Source organism: Cygnus olor, chromosome 1 (genome assembly GCF_009769625.2).
Source record: "Cygnus olor isolate bCygOlo1 chromosome 1, bCygOlo1.pri.v2, whole genome shotgun sequence".
NCBI lineage: Eukaryota > Metazoa > Chordata > Aves > Anseriformes > Anatidae > Cygnus > Cygnus olor.
The window spans coordinates 70,780,576-70,804,461 of NC_049169.1; the positions used below are offsets into that span (position 1 = coordinate 70,780,576).

General features: G+C 38.0%; 1 protein-coding gene across 1 annotated transcript in view; it reads left to right on the forward strand.

Annotated features, from left to right (window-relative positions):
- The window catches only part of LOC121064063 (potassium voltage-gated channel subfamily KQT member 1-like), a 498,888-nt gene that overhangs the window by 86,951 nt on the left and 388,051 nt on the right, over window positions 1-23,886 (forward strand). The gene's annotated exons all lie outside the window — the stretch shown is intronic.

Genomic DNA, 23,886 nt, shown 5'->3' on the forward strand with positions numbered 1-23,886 from the left:
TTTCACTTATTTCTAAAACTATGTCATACTTTGTTTTTAACAGTGATAATGTTTTTGGGAAAGTTTAAAGCAATAACTGAATGCTTGTTGCCAAATCAACACTGGATTTAGGTTAAATACTTCTTACCTCTATTTCCATGCCTGGGAAGTAACACACATAGTTGTAGATGAAGTTCTGCATTGCAACTAGTGTACACCTGTGTTTGACCCTTTAAATAGGGCTGGTTTGTAAAAGCTAATAGATAAAATTACTACTTCAGTCATTTGACTTCTGTGTTAACCTCACTGCTTGGAAACTTTATTTTAATAAGTTATTTTAAGAAAATGTAAGTGATAGAAATTCTTTGGAACCCCATGGTTTCTCAGGAATTTCTCAGCTCTGACACTTTCACAGCTGCACATGTAAAATCTTTCCTTTATATAGGCAAAACTTGGTTAACTCTAAATGGGACAATTAAAGTAACTTTTCAGGTTGGATACACTTAAATAGATGCCAAACAAATACCAGTGCCAGTTGCTTGTCTGTTTTTTTCTTTTAGTGCGCTGTAATTTGGAGAAGCAATTATACTCTCGCTTATTCAGATTAAACCCCCTATCTCCAGGGCTTTTTTTCCCCATCACCCAACAATGCTTTTAGATGTTATCACTATGTTCTCCAAAAACTTTGTCCTAATTGCGTAGCTGTTTGTTTGTATTGCTAGGACAATTTATCTCTGGTCTCTGGGTCAAAATGAATGTATCAGACCATTACAGTACAAAAAGCTTAGTATGTGGGCACTGAAGCTTACAGTCATTGCACGCTATATTGAGTTCTGTTCCTCTCATTTCACATGACTGTTTTGCTTCTAGCATGCTGTAATGGCATTTTTCGTAAGTTACTGATACTTATCTCCTCTGGTTTTCATTAGTTAGTGCCTACACCCAAAGTCTAGCAAGAATAGATAATCTTGATGGCCTTTTTTATTTAGTCAGCTGTCTGCAATATACTTGGTGTATGTCATTAGTATTAAAATATGTTCAGAAAAAAAGCTCAGAAAGCTAATGAAGCTGCTTTTACGTTGATTTCTCTTACAGCAGTTGCTACTGAAGGGTCCTCTCCAATGAGTTCCGTGACTTCTCCCTCTAGTAATACAAATTGAATAATACAATGTAATTGCTATGTTTTCTTGGAAACAACTTCGAGGTTTCTACATGTTCGTGTGCTTACTTAGCTATTTTACGTTATTAAAAAAAAATAAAAAATGCTTCTATACCAAAATGCATGGAACTTGCAGCATTGCCCAGACATTTCAGATCAGCAAAATGTGTAATCTTTCCATGTTTAATTATTTTCTTATTCTTTCTAGCCTGTGGCTGCAGTAAATTAGGCATCATCTTAATCCCAGAACTTCATTACTTGACAGACTTTCTCATTTTGACAAAGGAGTAAGATTTTTTTAAATGTAAAAACAATTTCAATTTGATTAATATATATAATCTTTTATAACGAACTTTGAGTAGAAGGCTTCCACTAATCTCATTGGCCTTTGGGTACACCTGCCAAGCTCTGTTTAAATTTTAATTCAGAAAATGAACCTGTTAGTGTGAAGTTAAACAAGTACTGGGGAAGGGTAACTTGCTAGGCAGAGAACTGCTATGGTACCTTGAGGGTTTTGACTGCAACCCCTTCTTTTGGTCCCTCTTGCACGGAAAATGTGTCAGATCTAAATAAAATAAGGTATAATTTATTAAGCTAGTTATCCCTGCTGCTTGCATATCACACTGCTGCTGGCCAGAGAGAACTGTTTTGTGACATGAACTTTGTCTCAGCAGCAGGAATGGGCCAAACTTCTGTCTCTTCTTGTTTCCCCTTTTTCTCCAAGCAACACTGGAGGCACAGGAGTGACGGCTGTTCCCCAGGTTGGAGGATTGATTAGGTGCGATGTGAAGTGGCGAGAGCAGGATCTGAGGGTTGTGGTGGAGAGGAGGAAATGAGATGGGAGCTTGTGCCTGAGAAGAGTTGCAGGGAAAATATCAGTCCTGATGAAGGTTAAAGTCACCCTCCCTCCTACCTAGAGCTCCTTTGCACATCTTGCTGACCACTTCAGAACCTGGTCTGGCTCCTCTCATCTCTGTTCCCCATCCATAACCACCTAAACCTCTCATTAATCCCTCCAGCTTCTTCTCTTCTTTGTGGGGTTGAAGTAGTGTTTCTGCATTCATCTGGGGAAAAAGCCCTGGACAAGAAAAAATGATTTTGCTAGAAGTCTTGATTGAGATCTGTTGTCTATTTTACTGATCAAGCATCTGAGTTTCACTGGTCTCTAGATGGTCAAGAATCTGAGTTTATACATCCTCAGAGAGCTTTAAACTTCTGCCAGGAAGAATGCCTTATATTTGAAAAACTGGGAGAAAACCAAAAATCTCTATCTCTATTAGTGCATCTCTTCAGCAACATTGCAGCATGTTCCTGTTGAACAGACGTAATCAGTACACCAGGATGATGACCAGGTTATCTCCATTCCCTTCAAATTTGCTCAGTTGCTACAATGAGCAGTCAGCCCTCCATACAGTTGATTAAGCATAGGTTTAGAATCATAATAATGTGTGCAGCTATTGGATTTTTGTGAAAGAGTCTATGACTGTCTTACAGAGGTCTTTCTTTTCTGTGATATTATGTTACACCTTTATGGATTTCTTTGTTGTTTGTTTGCCTACTCGTGAAAGCTCTTAACCAACCTGTGTGCTTGAACCCCTGTGTATTTACTTGGGGTTTAAATTTAATTTTATCACTCACGCATAGTATTCAAACCTGAAAATTAAATCCAAATTACCCTCATGCTTACTTTACAGCAAGTCTGTGTGTGTGATGAGTAAACAGACTGTGGGTGGCCTAGGGCAAAATAAAATTTAAGTGCTTGTTCGCAAGGGCAGCTTTCGTCACCTTCAATAGATAAACACCTAGCTATGGTTTAGCAGATTTTACCAGTTGGTTTATTTGACATGAGAAACAAATATTCCAACAGCTGAAAGTGTGTATATATATATATATTATGTATATATACATATATATATACATATTTGTATTTTCATAGGCAATATTGTAAAGTTTTCAGAGTTCTTCAGTGTTCAGAACTTAAGTCTTGATGTCTGGATTAAAGATTTTGCCACAATATATATCTCAAACCTCTGTAACTAAATTGGAAATAACAAAACCAAAATATAATCTCTTACCTTACACATTTAGTTTATGCAACAAGTAAGTATTCCACAATAAAATGATAACTATTTGGAAAAAAATAAGTCCTTATAGATTGCTTAAGAATAGTTAGTCTTTTGTTGTCCTCTCTTTGAACTGCATCTGTTTGAGTAGCAGTAATGCACATTTCTAAGATCTCTGATTTCAGCAGAGGAATTGTGATGGTTTAATGCATGAGCTAATGAAGAACTGAAGTTGTGACCAAGGTTGTTTAATCTTCTCTTCGGCTGTTCCTTGTTCAGTAAGTTCTTATCTCTTTCACAAATAGAAGAGGCATGAGCTCATTATAGAATTTGGTATTCAAGACATCACCATTCCCCTCACTACTAATTCTGAGATGGCTTTTCTTCTAGCACTGGCCGAACAAAGTTAATATAATTATCAAAGCTTGACAACAGTTACACCTTTCCCTGGGCAAGGGTTTTCTGCTTTTCCTAGGGTGAGGGATTTTTTCTTGTTCAGTAGTTTCAGTATTCTCTTTCTTGTTTGGTAACAAAGAAATAGCAGAGAATTGTCTGACAATTCAGATTGCTTACCTTATTCATCTGTATTTCACAAATATCCCTAATAATAGTAACCACAACCTCCTTGTCTGCCTGTTTTAAAATACCTCATTTTATTCAGGAAGGAGGGAGGGGGAGAAAGCAATGAAGGAAACAGATTAAGTTCAAGGTCTTTTGGTTTACACTGTTAGTTCTGATTCCAGTGCTTTTATTTAAACAGAGCTGGCCTGCCTTGGACTAGCAACCAGCTGTGCCCCAGAAAGTGAAATCTGTAGTCATGCTCCAGTCTTTGGAGTCAGGAAGAAATCTGAGGAACTCCTTAATACAGGATGTTAGATTGGCCCTGAAGCTCCTTCTCAGAGTGCAACGGAATAACTTCTCCATGCAGACTCTGGACCCAAATTATTAAATGGATTGTAAACTATGATGTTTACACATGAGCTTGTGCTGAGCAACTGTGAGCTACAGTCCACTAGCTATCTGGTTGCAGTTATGTAGGCGGCTGTGAGAGGTCTGTGTTTGCCTGTATTTGCTACAAAGACATGATTTCAAAGACGACACTGTGCAAAGGGGTTGGGTCTACTGCTCAGTAACTTATAGAAAGACACCTTTTGTAGAAATACAACCCACAAAGTCCAAATCAGAGATGGGAAATGGGTTTGAGGTCCTGTAGATTCGATTTTGACATTACTGGTTTAAGCAATACTTATCATGTTTCTTGTAATGTTTGTTAGCTCGCATTTTTGGCAGATCCCATATTTTTTTCCAATTTCTGTATGCCATTTTGCATAGAATCTATAAAGCAAAGTTAAAGGGAATTTGTCTTTAATAACAAAGGATGGTAAAAATTGCTATGGTATCAATGACTGCCATACAATCCTTGTCACTTTATTTTTTAACTTTAATTGCCTAAATTGTCTTCTGTTCCTTGATGGCAATCATCTACAAAAAGTGTTTGACATAAGATAAATTTTGGCTAAAAGAATCATTAATTTGAGAGAACAGAAACAGAAAACTCTGGCGTAAGATCTTGTAAAAATAGCTTTTCTACTTTTCTGTTTATGGGTCAAAGTCTAGAGACCATCCAAACAGTAATGTATTAAGAAGTTTTGGGGGGCTGGGAGTTAAAGTAGATAATTATGAACCAGATTTGTGTACAGTAAAATGTTTTATGATTATAAAGACAAGAAATTGGCATTATTATATGGAAGGTTCTCATTTATGTCTGCCTGTTCTTAGTAACATATATTTAAAAGCTTTTGTTGTCTCAGTGCTGCAGGGAATGATGTTTTCTGAAAGCATGATAATCTAAAGTATGCATGTAATGTTGCACTGTAAGTATTTTTACGGGGAGTAGTAAATGATGCTGCTGATGTGTTTTCTTCTGAGGAAAAAATGCTTTAATGAATGGGCAAAAAAAAAACGAAAAACAGTCAACACACAAGTGAATGATGGTAGGAGGGTAAAAGTTTGTTGTTGATTTGCCAACGAAAATGAGATCTGAACTTTGTGGACTAAAGGAACATATGGCCACCTGACTGAAAATTTCAGTCTTTTTTTTTTTTCCTTATCCTATATCAAGAAATGCATTGTAGGCATTCCATTCTTTGCTTAGTGCTGTAAGTTAATAGAAAAATGATTAATACTATTTTTCTATAATTATGTTATTAGTTACATTCTCAACTATACAATGTATTTATCTTAGTGATGCCAAAGGAAGAATGTCAATTGCTACAATCTGTCACAATGGTTAATATTTCCTCTATTTAAGTACAGCTAACCTTACTGCGCTCCTTTAGACAAGCGCTATCATATTATCATGTCAAATACTTTTCAAAGTGCATCGATTGCTGTAGCACTTGTAGAAGAGTAGCATATGTTCTGCTCTTCATCTTATACACTGCTGGGTTTGAATATTCTGTAGCTTGGAAGTTGGTCTCTGCTTCGTTTTACCCATTCATAAAAGTACACAGAACAAGTACCTCATGGAACTGCGGTGAGGTGCTGCAAGCTCCCAGATTCCTTCAACATACTCTAAGATTTTCAAATGAAAAATGATGCTTTAAAATAAAGAATTCACTAGTTAATATTCCCAAGAAATTGCAAACAAGGACTTTTTTTTTTTTTTTTTAAGCGGTCATATACAAATGGCCATTTATCTGTGCGAACATGAATTCTTTCTGTTGCAAAGGAAGATTGATAGCACAAGCTGCTCTATCCTTTGTAGCAGAAGCTTACTCTTCCTCTGGAATTTCTTAATTAACAATGATAACTGTTGAAATAAAACATAGGCCAGTGTAGCTTCCAAACACTTAATATTGCTACTTTCTTTTTAGAACTGAATTACAAAATATGGTAGAAAAGTCCTTAAAATGAGAAAGGGAGTAAAATGATCTTTTAAAAATCAGCTGTTTAGGAACTAGTAAGAAAAAAAAAAAGGTTTTGGTGAAGCTTCTGTTGAGTCTCAATAAATAAAAGGAGCACGGAGTACAGTTGCAGGTGAATTGTAGTACAAATAAATGAAAGGTTATGGATAAAGAAAAATAAAAAGCCACAGGAGCGCTGGTATTTGATTTTTGAACTCACAGATTTCCTACATAACTCACGTAAGAATGAAGAATCAGAGAATCAGAAGCAGTTTTTATTTTTGTTACATTTAGAAGAAAAAGTGGACCATGAAGGTCTACATTTGTGGAAGGTGTGGCTGAAAAAAACAAGTTCCTCTGGGTAAAAAGGCTGTATTGTTGGGGAGTCTCCAAAAGCACTTGAATAACCTTGGGCAGCACATTTCTGGGAACTTTGGTGTAGTTATTAAAACAAACAAACAAAAAAAAACAAAACAAAAACAACAACAACAACAAAAACATTAAACCAAGAACATAGCATCAAGGCTTTACCTTTCACAAAGATGTGCATAGATCCCTCTGTTTCTCACAATGCACTTCATATTCCTTCACTAGCTCAATTCCAAATCTTCATACAGTATGTTACAGAAATTCTGTAACATATGTTACAGAAACATCAATATGTTACAGAAATTCTGACTAAGTTTCTCATTTTTATGTGCTTGTTTCCCAGCCAGTTTAAAAGGATCTAAGACTGCCCTGCCTCAAAAAAGGTTTGTCTGGCTCTTCTGTCTAAGCCTCCACTGCTTCCCTTGTCTCAGCACTAGAAATTGTACAGGTTGTTTATATGGCTAAATAACTGCAAAAGACCCAGTAGAAAACACTGAGAATATAAAAGGAGAAAAATCTTTCATTAGTATCGGACAGTCCCTTTGAATATAACAATGACAGTTAAAAGACGTTTAGATTTAGAGCTTAGTGATACGGTTTAGTGGAGGACTTGTTAGTGTTAGGTCAGAGGTTGGACTAGGTGATCTTGGAGGTCTCTTCCAACCTAGATGATTCTGTGATTCTGTGAATTTTTACCATGTGTTCTTGCAAGTTTTATGGAGCTACTGCTCTTAACTTCAACTTGTAAGACTTGTCCCTCTTCTTTCACTTTACATATTACTTACATGTTAACAGATGAAAGTCAGGCATGTTTACTGTTTGTATTGTGCAGTTCCCATATTTGTAGATAGTTGTTGGCTTGGAGGTGTGTCACTGAATGGTGTCAGGATTTGTTATTTTTTCTTCTGATTATAATCTTCTTGTATGTGCATAGACATTTCTCATTTTGAAAACTGAATACAATGCCAGAATTGGAGAGTTGGTTCCTATGTTATGATTGTGGTATACTTCCTGTTCCAAATCCTACAGAGTGAATGAATAGCTATACCCCTCCATACAACTACTGTTAAAGTCCACGTGTATGTTAAAAAATGACAGGAAAAGTGTCAAATATTTTAAGTTCAAAGAGCTTGCAGATCAGGTATGAGTGTTTTCAAAGAAAACTTCCATGCAACACCTTTCTATCTCGACATTTGGAAGTAAAAACGGTTGATCCCTGGTTTCAGTAGGAATTTACAAATTTTGCAGAGTAACTTTGTAGATCATTCTTGTAAATGATTCACAAGGGAAAAATCAGTAGGATTGTATTTTGCTTTATGTTCAGTGATGCAATAGCAAATCCTTTCTGTGCCTAAAAGTATGTTTGAAATTACATACCATTATTGGAAATTACATACTGTTGTGTTTTCATAGGTGTACATTTTAAATACATAAGTGTGCTTGCATTGCAAATGCTATTGCCTTGGATATGGTGATAAAATTACATATTTCTTCAGTATTTTGCTACTGCTGTCTCTACAGGGCAACACTTTGTTCTTCCTTTTCCTCTGCTATTCATTTTGATTTTGAAATACAAGATGACTTGCAGCTGAACAACCACAACAACCACAACTCAGTGAAACTGTAGTCACCGCACCCCCACTGTATTCATGTTCAATGAAACATGTGATAAAGTTGCTGCTCTGTATATTGTAATATGTAATACAGAACAGAACAATAATGGTACTGGGAGATGGCAGGTAGGATAAGCTTTTTCTTCTCAAGGAGAAACACATTCTCTTCAAGATTAGGTTTGGAACATTTTGAAAAGCACATTGTGGCCCCAGTTAGAATAACTGTACTAGGAGTGGCTATGAGAGGCTGTGAGAGTCTGGAGTTCATGAACCTAAATGCTTCCAGCTCACTCAGTGTAAGAAGCCTGGAATGCGGTGATATCATGGGTTGTTTTGCCAAGTGACTTACAGAAGTAACTTTTTGTTGTTGATGAATATTGTTTTCAGAAATCCTTTCATACTTCACGACATCATCTTTGGATGTATTCAGCACAGAAGAATGCTCAAGATTTCATTTATAGAATGTGCAAATGCTGCCACCCAAATATTCCTTTCTGAGGTCCAAGGTAGGCAATGAACCACAGCAAATCAAGCATACTATGACTTTCAGTCTGAATTTTTTGAAACATCTGGAAACAGGAAAAAAAAAAAAAAAAACAAATCAGACAACAGTCAGAAGTATCATAATTGAAGTCATAATCTTCAGTACCTTTTTTTATGATCCCTAAATACATATCTCATCTATGGACTGTTTTGGTGCTAGGCATTATGTGTTGCTTGCTGGTTCTTACAATCTTGTATCTTTTCTGTTGTCAAGTGACTCTGTAATTCACAGTCACCAATCTTGCTAAACTTTCAAAGAAAATTAGACTAATTCTAAATGTAGCACTTTTTTTTTTTTTTTTCGGTACACCTTTCTACTGTATTCCCCAAATGTTTAAATATCTACAGAGAAAAAAAAAAAAAAACTCTCAGTCGTGCTGATGCTTTATTCATCTTTTACAGAAAGACAGCCAACAACTGTAGTTTGGATCACATTGTGAGGTAACTTGAAACCAGAAGTCTGTGGGCTGGCAGCAATGCCTTGGTGGTACCATAAATGTTAGCATAGCTACCTGCCCAAGTGTTTTAATTTTCCTGAGCTGTGTTTGCAGACTCTACAGAGGAGTATGCTGCTGCTCCACTGCTTCAACTCTAGAAATATGCAGAGGGTGCTTGGGATGAGCAGTTAGAATGGAGTAGCCAGAACCAAGATAAAAGGTGAGTTGCATGACACACTGGTACTGAGCTCCTGGTACCATTATTCATCTAGTCTCTCTGTAGGTCTCGATGATCGTTCTCCAGTGACTCATACTAGCATACATAACCCATCTGAAGATATTGTTGATAGTCCCTTGTTCTCTTAACTTTAACCACAACAGGATTTTTTTTATTTTTTTAGATGTGGCAGAAGAGTACAACATTTCCTGGTACATATGATGTGCATTTCATTTTGAACATACACTTATTCAGGCTAAAGACTATGAGCTTGATTTTCAACAACCTAACTTTTCAGGGCATCTCTGCATAGTAGAGAACAGCCTGGAGTACTAATCACTAACTGTGCCAGATGCTGTGAAGTTTCTGGACATCTGAGTTTTGGTTATAAGTAGCGTGAGTTCTTCCAAAACACCGTTTTTAACTCAGTTGCTGCAAAAGCAGCTAACCCAAAAATCCATGTCTTATTTTTATGGTAAAATTGTATGGATGAAAATAATCAAATAGAATAGTAACTTGAACGTTCCCTCTGTATGCCTACTAGACTTAGCCACAAAATTTCCCATTGTCCAGAAATAGATATACCCACTGCACTTCATAGAATAAGCCACAGACATCAAAATGGTTCTCGTGGGGCTGTTTTCATAGTGAGCTAGTCAGGTATGTCTAACACATGTGGGAGAAAGAAACACTGGCGATCATAGAAACAAACGTTCCTGAAAGTTTTCCAGCCCAGCCTAGACAAAATGCCTTCCATTGTATGAGGTTGATTATTGGTAGCAATGATATTCTAAATTTAGAACTATTTTTGAAGTGAAAAAGAAATATTTTAAATAAATATCACAGCCTGATAGGACCTATGTATTTCATTATTGGTCATTATGAGAAATGGCAAAACGCTTTGGGGAAAAAAGCTCCCACTTGCAAATAAAATACTGTAGTACTAACTTGTCTGTTAAGAATGTTTTATTTTTTTCATTTGCCACAGATGTTGTTAAATTTTAGCCAGCTTTGAATTTTATGGACAGCAAAAAACTTTTTTTCTTTTTTTTTTTCTTTCTTATTCTAACATGGTACTAGTTAAATCAACCCTGGCAAAGATAAAACAAAACATTGACACACAAGCTTGAAATGAACATGCTCAGTCCCTTCTCATGCAAAAACTCAGTAGAAACCCCAAAAGGGTTATTTTTAGCTTTTGTTTACTCCTAGGATAGATAAATGGAATCAGCTGTGACAGGGACATGATTCACCAGCATGAAAAAGAGACTGATAAAATCCAGAACAAACAAACAAAAGCAGAAAGGAGTTTCAGGGAAAAGGGAGAAATGGGTTTATTTTTAGTTTGAGTCCATAGGTTTTGCAGAGGTAGGATTCCTTTCTTCCATCTCTGCCCTGAAAATTGAAAAACTTTTAGACTAATAAGCAAGAAGCAGGAGCAAGCTGTATGTTTATGCTAGTACATGTCTGAAATGTACCAGAACCCTTACTATTTCACCCCTACTATTTCTTTCTATTAGTCCTTGCAAATGTAAATTAAAACATAGCAGGTTTTCAAAGGTAGCTGTCAATGGTTTAATATTTTGTAATGTGACTGTGGACAGTTGTTTCCATCTTTGCATCAGCAAATGTTACACTTCAGGCTTATTTTCCATAACAGAAACTTGCCTTTATTCTAATGCAGAAAGTAGATTGGGCTGGTGACGCTTTTTTTTTTTTTTTTTTAAACTTAAAGCTGTGCAGCTCTGATACAGGCAGAGTTTAATACAGATGGTTGGTATTAAAAACAGAGATACTGTGTAAGTCTTGAACTAGAAGCTATTAGACAATAACGTACAGTGTTAACTTCTCTTTAAAGTACAAATCCCTCCAGCTCCTGTATTTCACCAGCCATGCAACCACCATCAATACTCATTTCTGTTTACTGTAGCTGTGTGTCTGTGTGCAAACTCAGATTGTTTCTTTGTTTTAATGTTCAAGTGTGTGTGCTTTCTTTATTTTTTTTTCCTATGTACAAGATTCTTCTCATGCTAGGGTATGATGAATATTAAGTGAACTTAAGCACATTATGTTGTTTGCATGCAACTTTGCAAAATATTAGAATCTGAAGATTTTTAAAGCTTTCATGGCAAAATTGTATTTAAGTTGATTCTGAATCTGCTACCTTTGTGTGAAAGCATATTATTCCCATACAAGTTTCCCATGTCAAGTTTTGCAGAAGTTGTCCATTTTGCAGTTTCATGTGGCAATGAGAAAACGCCTCTTTCTTGTTCCTCTTTATTTTTCCTCTTTTTTAAATGATCTATCTATTTATTTATTTATTAAAAAAAAAATTAAATCTGATCCAGTGTGTTTAAAGTAGTACTGTAAGGTTGGTGCTGGTGTCTGGTTTGATAAACCTAGTTCTGTGTGGGCAGGAGGTTTGCAGGAAACCATACTGAGTACTTCTCTGGGGAAGAGGCTGCAATGCTTTATGAACTGAGGGATCAGGAGAAATTTCTGCAGACAAAGCAAGAAGGTACTCAGCGTGTGTGTGGAGAAAGGCAATTTGACACTGTAGACCCACAATGGTAACAAATAATTCTAAGCATGACTTCTTTGCATTTTATGCGAAAAGAGTAAAGTGAACTTCCTAGCAAAAGTTGTAACTGGTTACTAGTCTATTCAAAAAGTAGGGAGCCAAACAATAAGTGAAGTAAATTAGTCTTTGTGTGTAGCAATCATGAAAGCTATAGGCATTTGAAGGCTTTGGAATACAGAGTGTTTGTATCAAAAGAGAATCTTTATCCCTAAAGCCTATATTGTTGGGATTTGAACATGTTTTCATGACAGACTTTATGTAGTGACTGTGGTCCTTTTCATGTACTGTAAAGCTCTCTGTGTTGTTGTGCTCCCTAAACATTAGGGACTGGTTTAATGACCGCTTACCTGTGTACATCCTTCAGGAGTCTGTGGGTGGTAAGTGCAGCATCTGCAGATTTATGTTGCTTGATCCTTGTAGTAAATGAACAGCTTGTTTTCCCTGGTGTAGGTGATACTCAAGTTAACTGACTTTATAAATAAAAAAGGGAACAAAATGCTGAGTTTCTTGGGGGAATCAGAATATTACAGGAGAGTTGTGTGTAGAGCCTCTATTTTTGACTTCTCACTAGTGGCAAATAAGAACAGGGAAGTTTCTTTTATGCATTCACTTTACCTCTTGAAATTCTCTGTTTGCAAGGTTTTCCCTTTCAAGCTCGTGTGAATTTAGGAAAAAAATACCCTAGTTCAGAAAGGTGAGAATTTTCACAAGGAAGCTTTGTGCTCACTGGGTGTGTAGGGAGGGGAAGGAGAGCTAACCAGGGTGATGTGTCTGTCTTAGCCAGAGCCGTAAGTAGTCTTATGTCATAAAAATTATTGTATTAAATACAGGCAATCTACTGATCTTTTGTCCTCTCTGAATATTGGTAGGTTTTACATGCCATAGAATAAGAAAAGATGGAATAAAATTTTACAAACTGAAGGAAAAATGTCAAAGCTCAGTTCCTGCAATAAATTGACTGTTGTTATGCTTTCAAATGCATTAGTTATTTTTATAAGTGATTCTTGATTTCTTACAAACTATTTTGTCTTTTTCTTATGTATGGCTTCATGTCTTCATTGAAATTTGATGGGTCTCTCTTCAGCTAGCTGGAGTTGTAGGGTATGACTACTGATACTTGATACAGATGAGATTTCATGCCTACTGGTGTGAGTGGAGGATATGGTCTTCCTGGGACCATTCTTATGGGAGGGCAATTTTATACTGAGACCATTTCTTCCTCTCTCCCTCTTAGCAAGTACCTTCTAAAGATTTATTGGATTTAATTATTATTACTATTATTATTTTTAAGCACAAACTTAGTCTGGTATATAACTGCTTTAAAATGGGTTCTGTGTATCACCAATGAGATAGTAAGAGCAGATTATTTCTTGTCTCTTATACCGGATTTTTAGTAAGCATGTAGTAGCATATTTTTAAGTAATCTATTAAAAGTAGACTATAAAATGTGTTCTGTCATACTGAGATGCCCTTTTGTGTATAGTCAACCTCTACACAGTAATCTCCGTATCTGTTTTGTTAGGAAAAGAAATTTTCTGTTGAGGACCTGTAACAAATCCTGTTCTAGCCTTTGCAGAAGACTGAGAAAAGTATGTATACACTGCAAGAAACCCATGTCAGAAGATTTTCAGACTCCCTATGGTACATGTGTGACTAAATCACTTGTTTGTATCAGCTATCGCTTACCTCTTACATGAACACTTACTCATTTCTGATGTACTGCAAGCATGTCTTTCCTTAGGAGAAATTCTGACATTTTCAGTTTGGGTATTTTTAATTGACTTCTGGAAAGTTTTCCTCCCCCCACCTATAGTTCCCTCTACTCTGAATATATAATTTTATTTCCAATTTTAATGCTTATAGGGAAAATCATTACATGTCATCACAATATTGTGCTTTCTGTCAACTCATGCAACTTATTTTTTTTATCTTAATTCTTCTGCCCGTTCTCCCCATTTCTTGTTACTTGACTGTTGCAGTTTATTTTAAATTTGTCACTGAAATATCTTTTTGCATTGAGTGACAATACCTCCTGTCAGACAGCCTGCTTAAAAGAAATAGCTGTTTAATTTATAAATATGCATATTCTGTCTTAAACTCAAAAGAGTAAAAAACGCATTGAAATCTGTTTTACAATCTAGTCCACTTGGCTCCTGTGCTGTCCATGAAATCATTTTTCAATAAGATGAGCACGTAAAAGTTCTACTCTCACTGCTATTGTAATTTAAAAACATAAAAAACCTGCTACAGATTGTCACAGTTCTTGGAAGATAACAAATACCATATGAGTTTCCATTCTGCTAAGCTGAATAAAATGGATCCAGTCTAAGGTATAACTTTAATGCATAAAGTAGATCACAAGTTGTTATATAATGGTCCTAGTAATTAAGTATTGAGGTTATTATTTTTTAAATCATAAATGACAATCATTTGAAATGCCTGTGGTAATACTTGTTTTAAAATGTATGAAACCAGCCATATTCAAAGGGTTTTATTTCTCCAGTCATCATACCATCTAAAAACTCTTGTTGGTAAAATCTTTCTATCGTGTAAATCACATCTGCTGCCACGGATCATAAAGACTTTTCTGAAACAAATAAACACAGGAAATTGATGTTTTTTCAAGAAAGCTTTAAAAAGAAGCTGCATTATGTCACTTCAGAAACAGGGAGTAAAATTAACAGGCTGAATATGTTTGTTTTGATGGCTTTTCACTTCCTTCAGTAATTAGAACAGTTGTAATATTACTCAATAAGCCAACTCATTTTGTGGGCTGCAACTTGTGGGTGCAAGCAGATAAAGAGTGGCTAAAAAATGTGTGGAGATTTTCATCCTAGTTTCTACACTTTTTGGATTTTTTTTGGATTTTTATTTATCGTGTTAGTGAAATGACAGCAGCAGAGAAGTAAGCAAGAAAAACAAGACCCCCCTTTTTCTTTTCTTTTTCTTTTCTTGTTTCAATAGGCCATATAGATCAAAATGTACATGTTTGGAGTGTGTGTTGTAGTGAGCCTTTGATGCTTGATAAGTTTACCTCCACACACTTATAAAACCTCTATACTGATTCACGTGACAGATCACTCAAATGCTCTGTACAGAGCATCATATGTCATCTTTAGGGAATGTCTTCACTGGAGAGTTAACTTGGGTTTCACCTTCAGTTTAATCTTAATGTGCCCTACCCTATATAGGTAGTGGGTAATAGCTCTTTTCACTGTCCGTTTGTTTTTCCATTTTCTTCCTTATTATACTATTGTGGATACAGATATAACATTCAAAAGGCAACAAACAAAAAAAGCCCTATAGGAAGTGGTGTTGAATATTGTCTTTTTACAGAACTACTGCAAAATTGTGGTGTAAAACCGATTTGGAGCAGGAAAAAGTTCCTTGGGACAAACTTAAGCCTATTTTATTGCCTTGATTTGTAAAGGGGTGTAGTGGAAAAGTCATGCAAATTTTTAATTTGAGAAATATTTTCTCTTCTGGTTAGCGCACGAAACTGGCCAGTAAGTTCCTGGATTCTTTTCCTGACCGACACTGATCTGTCTGGACCTAGGGGCATTGCTTAGCCTGATCTAGAGATCAGCTCTGATTAGCTCTGATCTAGCTCTGATTTAGAGAATCTTTTGATGTTGTGGAACTCCAGGCTGGGAATGATAAGGTTGAATCCCTGTGGGTTAGGATCCGCAGGAAGGCCGGCAAGGCTAGCATCCTGGTCGGGGTCTGTTATAGACCGCCGAACCAGGATGAGGAGATGGATGAGGAGTTTTATAGGCAACTGACAGAAGTTGCAAAATCGTCGGCGCTTGTCCTCGTGGGGGACTTCAACTTCCCGGACATATCCTGGAAACACAACACGGCACAGAGAAAGCAGTCTAGGAGGTTTCTGGAGAGCGTGGGAGATAGCTTCCTGACGCAGCTGGTCAGTGAACCTACCAGGGGTGGTGTCCCGCTAGACCTTCTCTTCACAAACAGAGAAGGACTGGTGGGAGATGTGGTGGTCGGAAGCTGTCTTGGGCAGAGTGACCACGAAATGGTAGCGTTCTCTATTCTTGGCGAGGCCAGGAAGGGGACCAGTAAAACTGCTGTATTAGACTTCCGGAGGGCTGACTTTGAGCTGCCCAGGATGCTGGTTGGCCGAGTCCCTTGGGAGGAGGTTCTGAAGGGCAGAGGAGTCCAGGAAGGCTGGGCGCTCCTCAAGAAGGAAATCTTAACGGCACAGGAGCGGTCCGTCCCCACGTGCCGAAAGACGAGCCGGCGTGGAAGAAGACCGGCCTGGCTCAACAGAGAGTTGCGGCTTGTGCTTAGCAGAAAAAAGAGGGTTTATAATCTTTGGAAAAAAGGGCGGGCCACTGAGGAGGACTACAAGGATGTAGCGAGGCTATGCAGGGAGAAAATTAGAAAGGCCAAAGCTCATCTGGAGCTCAACCTGGCTACTGCCGTTAAAGACAACAAAAAATCCTTTTACAAATATATCAACGCGAAACGGAGGACTAAGGAGAATCTCCATCCTTTACTGGATGCGAGGGGAAACCTGGTTACTAAGGATGAGGAAAAGGCTGAGGTGCTTAATGCCGCCTTTGCCTCAGTCTTTAGCGGCAATACCGGTTGTTCTCTGGATACCCAGTGCCCTGAGCTGGTGGAAGGGGATGGGGAGCAGGATGTGGCCTTCGCTATTCATGAGGAAATGGTTGGCGACTTGCTACGGAGCTTGGATGTGCGCAAGTCGATGGGGCCGGATGGGATCCACCCGAGGGTACCGAAAGAACTGGCAGAGGAGCTGGCCGAGCCACTTTCCATCATTTATCGGCAGTCCTGGCTATCGGGGGAGGTCCCAGCTGACTGGCGGCTAGCCAATGTGATGCCCATCTATAAGAAGGGCCGGAGGGCAGACCCGGGGAACTATAGGCCTGTCAGTTTGACCTCAGTGCCAGGAAAGCTCATGGAGCAGATTATCTTGAGGGTCATCACGCGGCACTTGAAGGGCAACCAGGCGATCAGGCCCAGTCAGCATGGGTTTACGAAAGGCAGGTCCTGCTTGACGAACCTGATCTCCTTCTATGACAAAGTGACGCGCTTGGTGGATGAGGGAAAGGCTGTGGATGTGGTTTATCTTGACTTCAATAAGGCTTTTGACACCGTTCCCCACAACATTCTCCTCAAGAAACTGGCTGCTCGTGGCTTGGACTGGCGTACGCTTCGCTGGGTTAGAAACTGGCTGGATAGCCGGGCCCAGAGAGTTGTGGTGAATGGAGTCAAATCTGGTTGGAGGCTGGTCACTAGTGGTGTCCCCCAGGGCTCGGTACTGGGGCCGGTCCTCTTTAATATCTTTATCGATGATCTGGATGAGGGCGTCCAGTGCACCCTCAGTAAGTTTGCAGATGACACCAAGCTAAGTGCGTGTGTCGATCTGCTCGAGGGCAGGAAGGCTCTGCAGGAGGATCTGGATAGTCTGGACCGATGGGCTGAGGTCAACTGTATGAAGTTCAACAAGGCCAAGTGTCGGGTCCTGCACCTGGGGCGCAACAACCCCAAGCAGAGCTACAGGCGGGAGATGAGTGGCTGGAAAGCTGCCTGGCCGAGAAGGACCTGGGAGTATTGGTTGATAGTCGGCTGAATATGAGCCAGCAGTGTGCTCAGGTGGCCAAGAAGGCCAACAGCATCCTGGCCTGTATAAGAAGCAGTGTGGCCAGCAGGTCTAAGGAAGTGATTGTGCCCCTGTACTCGGCTCTGGTGAGGCCGCACCTCGAGTACTGTGTTCAGTTTTGGGCCCCTCGCTACAGGAAGGACATGGACGTGCTCGAGCGAGTCCAGAGAAGGGCGACCAAGCTGGTGAGGGGTCTGGAGAACAAGTCTTACGAGGAGCGGCTGAGGGAGCTGGGTTTGTTCAGCCTGGAGAAGAGGAGGCTCAGGGGCGACCTTATCGCTCTCTACAGTTACCTTAAAGGAGGCTGTAGAGAGGTGGGGGTTGGTCTATTCTCCCACGTGCCTGGTGACAGGACGAGGGGGAATGGGCGAAAGTTGCGACAGGGGAGTTTTAGGTTGGATGTTAGGAAGTACTTCTTTACCGAAAGGGTTATTAAGCATTGGAACGGGCTGCCCAGGGAGGTGGTGGAGTCACCATCCCTGGAGGTCTTTAAAAGACGTTTAGATGTAGAGCTTAGCGATATGGTTTAGTGGAGTACTTACTGTTAGGTCGGAGGTTGGACTCGATGATCTTGAGGTCTCTTCCAACCTAGAAATCTGTGTCTGTGTCTATCTTTCTGTTAACAAAAGGGTGAGAGCAGTATTAAAGAGTTGATAATGGAAATAAGATCAAAAGTCTATTCTGTAAAGTGTTTTGAGATCTGTTGGTGAAAACAAACAAAAAAAAGTAACAAACTAGTTAATACTGTTCAACCTGACCAGGAGAAATATTACCATAACAAGTACAAATAGTGCTCAGTATGACGCTGTCACAAAATTTACAAGCATTGTTCTCATAAACTCAAAGGAACTATTTTTTTTTTTCCCCACCAATTTATCTCAAAACACTTTACAGAAGAGACTTTTGATGTTATTTCTGATTTGCTGGAAGTGTTCAAGGCCAGGTTGGATGGGGCTTTGAGCAACCTGACCTAGTAGGTGGCACCCTGCTCATGGCAGGGGGGTTGGAACTAGATGAACTTCAAGGGCCCTCACGATCCAAACCATTCTATGATTCTATGAAACTGGTGTTCACAGAGGTGATGTCCTATACAAGTCACCCAGGAGAAGGACTGGAAAGGGAATGCAGTCCTTCTTGCATTCCCAGCTCACAAAGATCATGATACAGGGACATATTTACTCACCATGCACAGTTTCTCCCACATTCATTCTTTGTTTTTCTCCCCTTTTTCTCCCGTCTCCAAGGAAGCAGCAGTTGAAAAAAACTATAAAAGAGTTTCCATCCTTTCTAATTTTCAAAAATAGGTCTGTATATTTTCTTTTTTCTTGTAAATAGATCTAAATCTGCTGGCAATAAAATTACTTAGCCTCATACAATGTCATGTACGTATTATCTTGTCCTTCTTGACAGAATGGATCATACCAGATCATGAAGAACAATTCTTTTCAGAAAGCCTTTCTGACTCCTTAAGTAATCCTGTGGGAGTGAGATACTGAACATCACGAGTTTCTTTGCCAGGTTTTGGAGATTAATATTCAGTGTATGACACTTCTGTAGTCCTATCCCCTGTTTCTTTTCCCAGAGGAAAAAAAAAAAAGGCACAGCTCATAATTGCATGTGCTAATTACATGAAGTTTTATTTTCCATCAGTGTATGAGGACCACATTGCAAGATATTCAAAGTAGCCTAATTTGTATACTTGTTCCCACCCTAACAATAATTCAGAATAATCAGTTTTAAGAAGGTTATTTTTTCTATTCTTAGCTGACTAGAAACTTAAATAAGAAAGAGTTAATGTTTCCTCTTATGAAGCTTATTTGAGATTCTAGTGGAAATTGAAGTTTCATTTATAAAACCAATGGACCAGATTCCCTGAAGATGCTGCAGTGAAGTAGAATGCTTGCCTTCTGTCCACAGTGTTTCGATGTGTTTTTTGTTTTGTTTTGTTTTGTTTTTTTCCAGTGATAAAATCTGCCAATACTCCCATAAATGTAAGCAGCACCAAATGCTACTTCCAAATTCTCTTCATGGAGAATACGGCTGTGGTGTTACGGTATGATGGTGCTAGCCTTCTTCCAAAGATCTGGCACTGCAGGCCTACCTGTTTTTCCTGTTGTTTACCTAGCCTCTCCACTTCAGCTTCAGGGATGAAGTGTGCAGTTGCAGATACAAGCCCAGCAAAAATCTGTCACATCTTGGAAGAGGCTGTGCTGGGATAATCGCACTGGTTATTATAGAGAAGAGGAAATGGTACGAAACCAAATGCCTTCTTGGACTACAGCAATCTCCAAACAATAATGCCTTCTGGGATCTGTTCTGGTTCCTCAGCACCAGAAAGTGTGTTGATGGGTGGATTTAAGTGGAAAAAGGAAAGATCATTTGCCTCATCCTCAATTTTTTATAAGTCCTACATGCTCCTTTTGCAAAAGTGTAGGAAGACCTATGGCACCTGGTGATATTGTAGTGCTTTTTAATTATTTATTTTCGAAATTGTGAAAAATTCCATATCCCTAATTGTAAGCTTCTCCAGAAGTTCACAATCAGAAATCATGGTATGTAGCATTATTCACTCAAACTATCAGCATTGACTACACAATGCTGCCAACTTGCCGACGCATGGGGCTCGCTCTGTACATGTGGTGAAAGAACAGGCACCAATAGTGTCAGGAGTGCATCCTATTGAGTCATGCAACAGGAGAGAAGTCGTTGTATTGCAGCATGTAGATTGCCTCTTAAGAAGTGATCTTTGAGACAGAGCTCTGATAAATGGTTCACACTCTAGCTGTGGTGCAGCACCACAGTGTCACTCCTAAATCATGACCCAGCTAGCTCAATGCAGGTGGTTGTGTCATGGGTGTGATTTTGTGGAAGGGAGCCATGAGCAATCTTATTTATAATACATGAGATGCTCTCAGTCTGAACACAAGCCAGTGTATTTCATCAGTAATTATTGCAGAGGAATTACTTGCTGTTGTGTGTTCACTGGTCCAAAAATCTGTCTTAGATTCACAACTGGTGTAAATTAATACATCTCTATTAACTTTGGGAGCTCTACATTAATTTACACCAGCTGGTCCAGCATGTGAATGAGTGGCAGTTTGTCCATAGCACTCTGTCAGCAGTAGCAGTGGTTTCTGCTGCTTTGTACCTCAGGCTTTACAGACAAGTTTTTTCTGCTTTTTTTTTTCTCTTTGTTTTGCTCAGGGAAATGTATTTTAGGCATGCATATCCTAGATGTAATTAATTTGAGGATAATAAATATTAAAGAAAATATGGTTAAAAATGATCAAAGAATAGCTGAGTTTCTTTTCATTTCTGAAGAAATGGTGTAAAATTTGGAAAGGAGATTAACTTTTTTATGTTTTCCACTTCCATGCAAGTTTTAGAGTGTAATTGCTAGTACAACTATAATGTCATGATGATTTTTAAGTTTTTTTATAATGAAGTTTGATATAAGTACAGTTAGTTTTGCAAACATTCTAGAAAAAATTTGCAATTATTTATCAGAATATGTTTTACAAGGTCATATCATTTTTGTAATGGTGACTAGTGAGACAGGAAGGCCAAGATCATAATGTTTATACAGTGAGTCAAGTGAAGGGGGAAAAAAAATGCAACACAAAAGCAGCAGGCATTTGAGCGAAGACCACCATGCTGAACAACAAATATCCACACTGGCTGTTCTTTGAAATAAGACACTTAATGCCTTTTATGTCAGCAGCTATCAAAGGGAAAGCTGAAAAACTGAACTAGAAAGGTTAAATTGCACATTGGTCATGGCATAGTCCAGTATATGTGTCAAATGTACAAAAAATACAGCACCCTTTCAATTTTTTTTTTTAATTTTTATTTTTTTTATGAAGCACAGATTTGCTGAGTGACTGCTTAAGCAGAGTCTTAGCAAGAGCAGGCTACAACATAATGCTTCCTTTTTCATTTCTGATTTAATGTCAGAGAAACTGATTCCTAATGATCAAGGGTCAAAAACTATTCACAGGCTTATGTATGACTCTGTGAGTAGGGGAGACACAGATTTCCTTAAATCTGCTAAGTGAAAAGCAGTGGAAGGTAGGGATGTGGTCTCCTGAAACCAAGTCATTGTCATTCTCCTCCACTTCAGTGTCATCAGTATTGTTTGCATTCAAAATAGATGCTGATGCAGCCATTATCCGTCCATACTCTTTACTTAAAATGAAAGTGCTTTACAATGGATTTAAAATATATAGCATTTCATGTTCTTAATAATTTAACAATTGCTATCTGTACACTCAGAGAAAATGTTTTCTTGAGCTTCATTCCTGCATAAAATAGACTTGGAAAAAAAAAAAAAGTTGGCTTCTCTTTCAGAAATGTATTTATATGTTTGATTTCACTGCCTATTTTGCTGACAATGAAAAGTTGTGCTGTAAGCACTCAGCTGTTAAAAAAAAAAAAACAAACATAGAATGCAGCCAATAAAAGGTGTATAGTTAAAGCTAAGCTATCATAATCATTAATGAAGAGAAATAAATATACTTGATAACTGAATAAAGTTTTTGTATATGCATATGCTTATTAACACGCACATGTGTGCAAGCATTTAGAATTTGCTAGTGTGTAAAAACTTAACCAAGCTGTCTCTTGCTTTTGAAATGAATCTAAACAATACATTTGTGCCAGAGTTAAGATATCAGTTTCAATAATTGTGTTGAATCAGATCCATTTGTTAAATGTCAGCTCAGCAGTTATTAACAAGAGAATCATCATAGAACCCACTTTCCTGGACACAGTGTGTCAACCTGAAAGTATCAAATAACATCTGGTAGTGACCTGTACTTTGTAAACCATATTTTTTGAAATCAGCTTAACATATTTTGTCCAAACAAACCAAGAAATTAACATGCAGTGGAAAGAAAAGCATTCCAGCTGCAGATAAAAATAATTTGTGAAGTACTATCAAGAGCACAGAGTAATTGGAGAAGTGTGATTGAGTGGAGGCAGCAAGTATTTTGTATTTTAACTGTAAAACAGGACATAAGAAAAGAAAACAGAAGGTCTTTAATATGGCACTATCATTAAAAAAAGCTTCAGTTAAGCATGTATATTGTACACAGAGAAGTGCTATGTTTTTTAGAATGTGTATGGAAGGAACTGAGTATAATTAGACTTATAATAGGAGTTTTTGGCTCTGATTCCGGTCTGTTTCAAAGCTTCAACTGTTCTTGAATTCTTAATAAGTTAAGGAATGAGTACAGCATAGGAGAGAGCAGGCAGAATCTGTTGTAGCAGCTTGCCCACGCCAGTTTGCCAAAATCTAAATAGTCCTTTAAAAAAGGCTTATTTTTTTGCTGATGACATCATTCCTGCCACTGTCAAAGTGTGACAAGTCTTGGCTTGCCTAAAGAAGAAGAAGAAAAATAAAACTTTCTAAAATTGACACTGCACAGATTTAAAACACATACAAGGGCTACTATAAATGTAAGATATTTATACCCTGCTTCCATGCTATGAGTTTTCAACAATAGCCTTTTTTCTCAACCATTTTGACTTTGTAAGTCTTTGAGCAATGCATTTTAAACATCCGGATTGTTCTCTGTGATTTTGTTATGGCTGCTGTAGCTTAGGCACTGGACTATTTTATTATCAGCGGCCACAACCTGCCTTTTTTTTTTTTCCAATTTAGTTACCTTTGAGATAGCCGAAAATTTATGTATAAAGATAGGAAAGCTACAGGTGTTTCTGGGGGTAATCTCAGTACATGCTTTCCACAGTGCTAATCTTTTCTCCTTTTTTTCTTCTGATTTCTTATTTCTTCTGATCTGAAGCTTTATAGAGATGGTGCTTTATCAGAGTATTTTTGAACATGCTTATTATTTACCATTTGAAGCAGCGTCACCAGCTGTGAACTGTACGATGAATAATTAATGTTGAATGGCAACCTTGAACCTCATAAATCTGATTAGTAAGACAATGCATCTGGGAGAAAAACTTTAAGACTGTGCTTGTAAAAGAATATCAAAACAGCTTAACACGGTAGGGAAAAGGCCCCTGGAGCCCCTTTAAAGCCAATTGCCTACAAACACTTCTAAAAAGAACAACTCCGCAGTGGGGAAAAAAAAAAAAAAAAAGGCATGTATAAAAATCCTATGAAGTTCAGAAAATAAAACAGCCTTTGTACTTAATTGTAACAGAGATATTTGGAGTTAAACACTGCATAACATTATATGCAGTCTTTAGTCACCCAGAATAGAGCATATTTGTCTTCTTTCTAGTTCAGATTGTTACAGCACAGTTGTTTTCTAGTTCATTGGGTTCTAAACTCATTCATAAACAGGGACACTGCATGGCTTTGCTGATACTTCAAAGCAGAAAATATTTGCCCTGGTTTCCCTG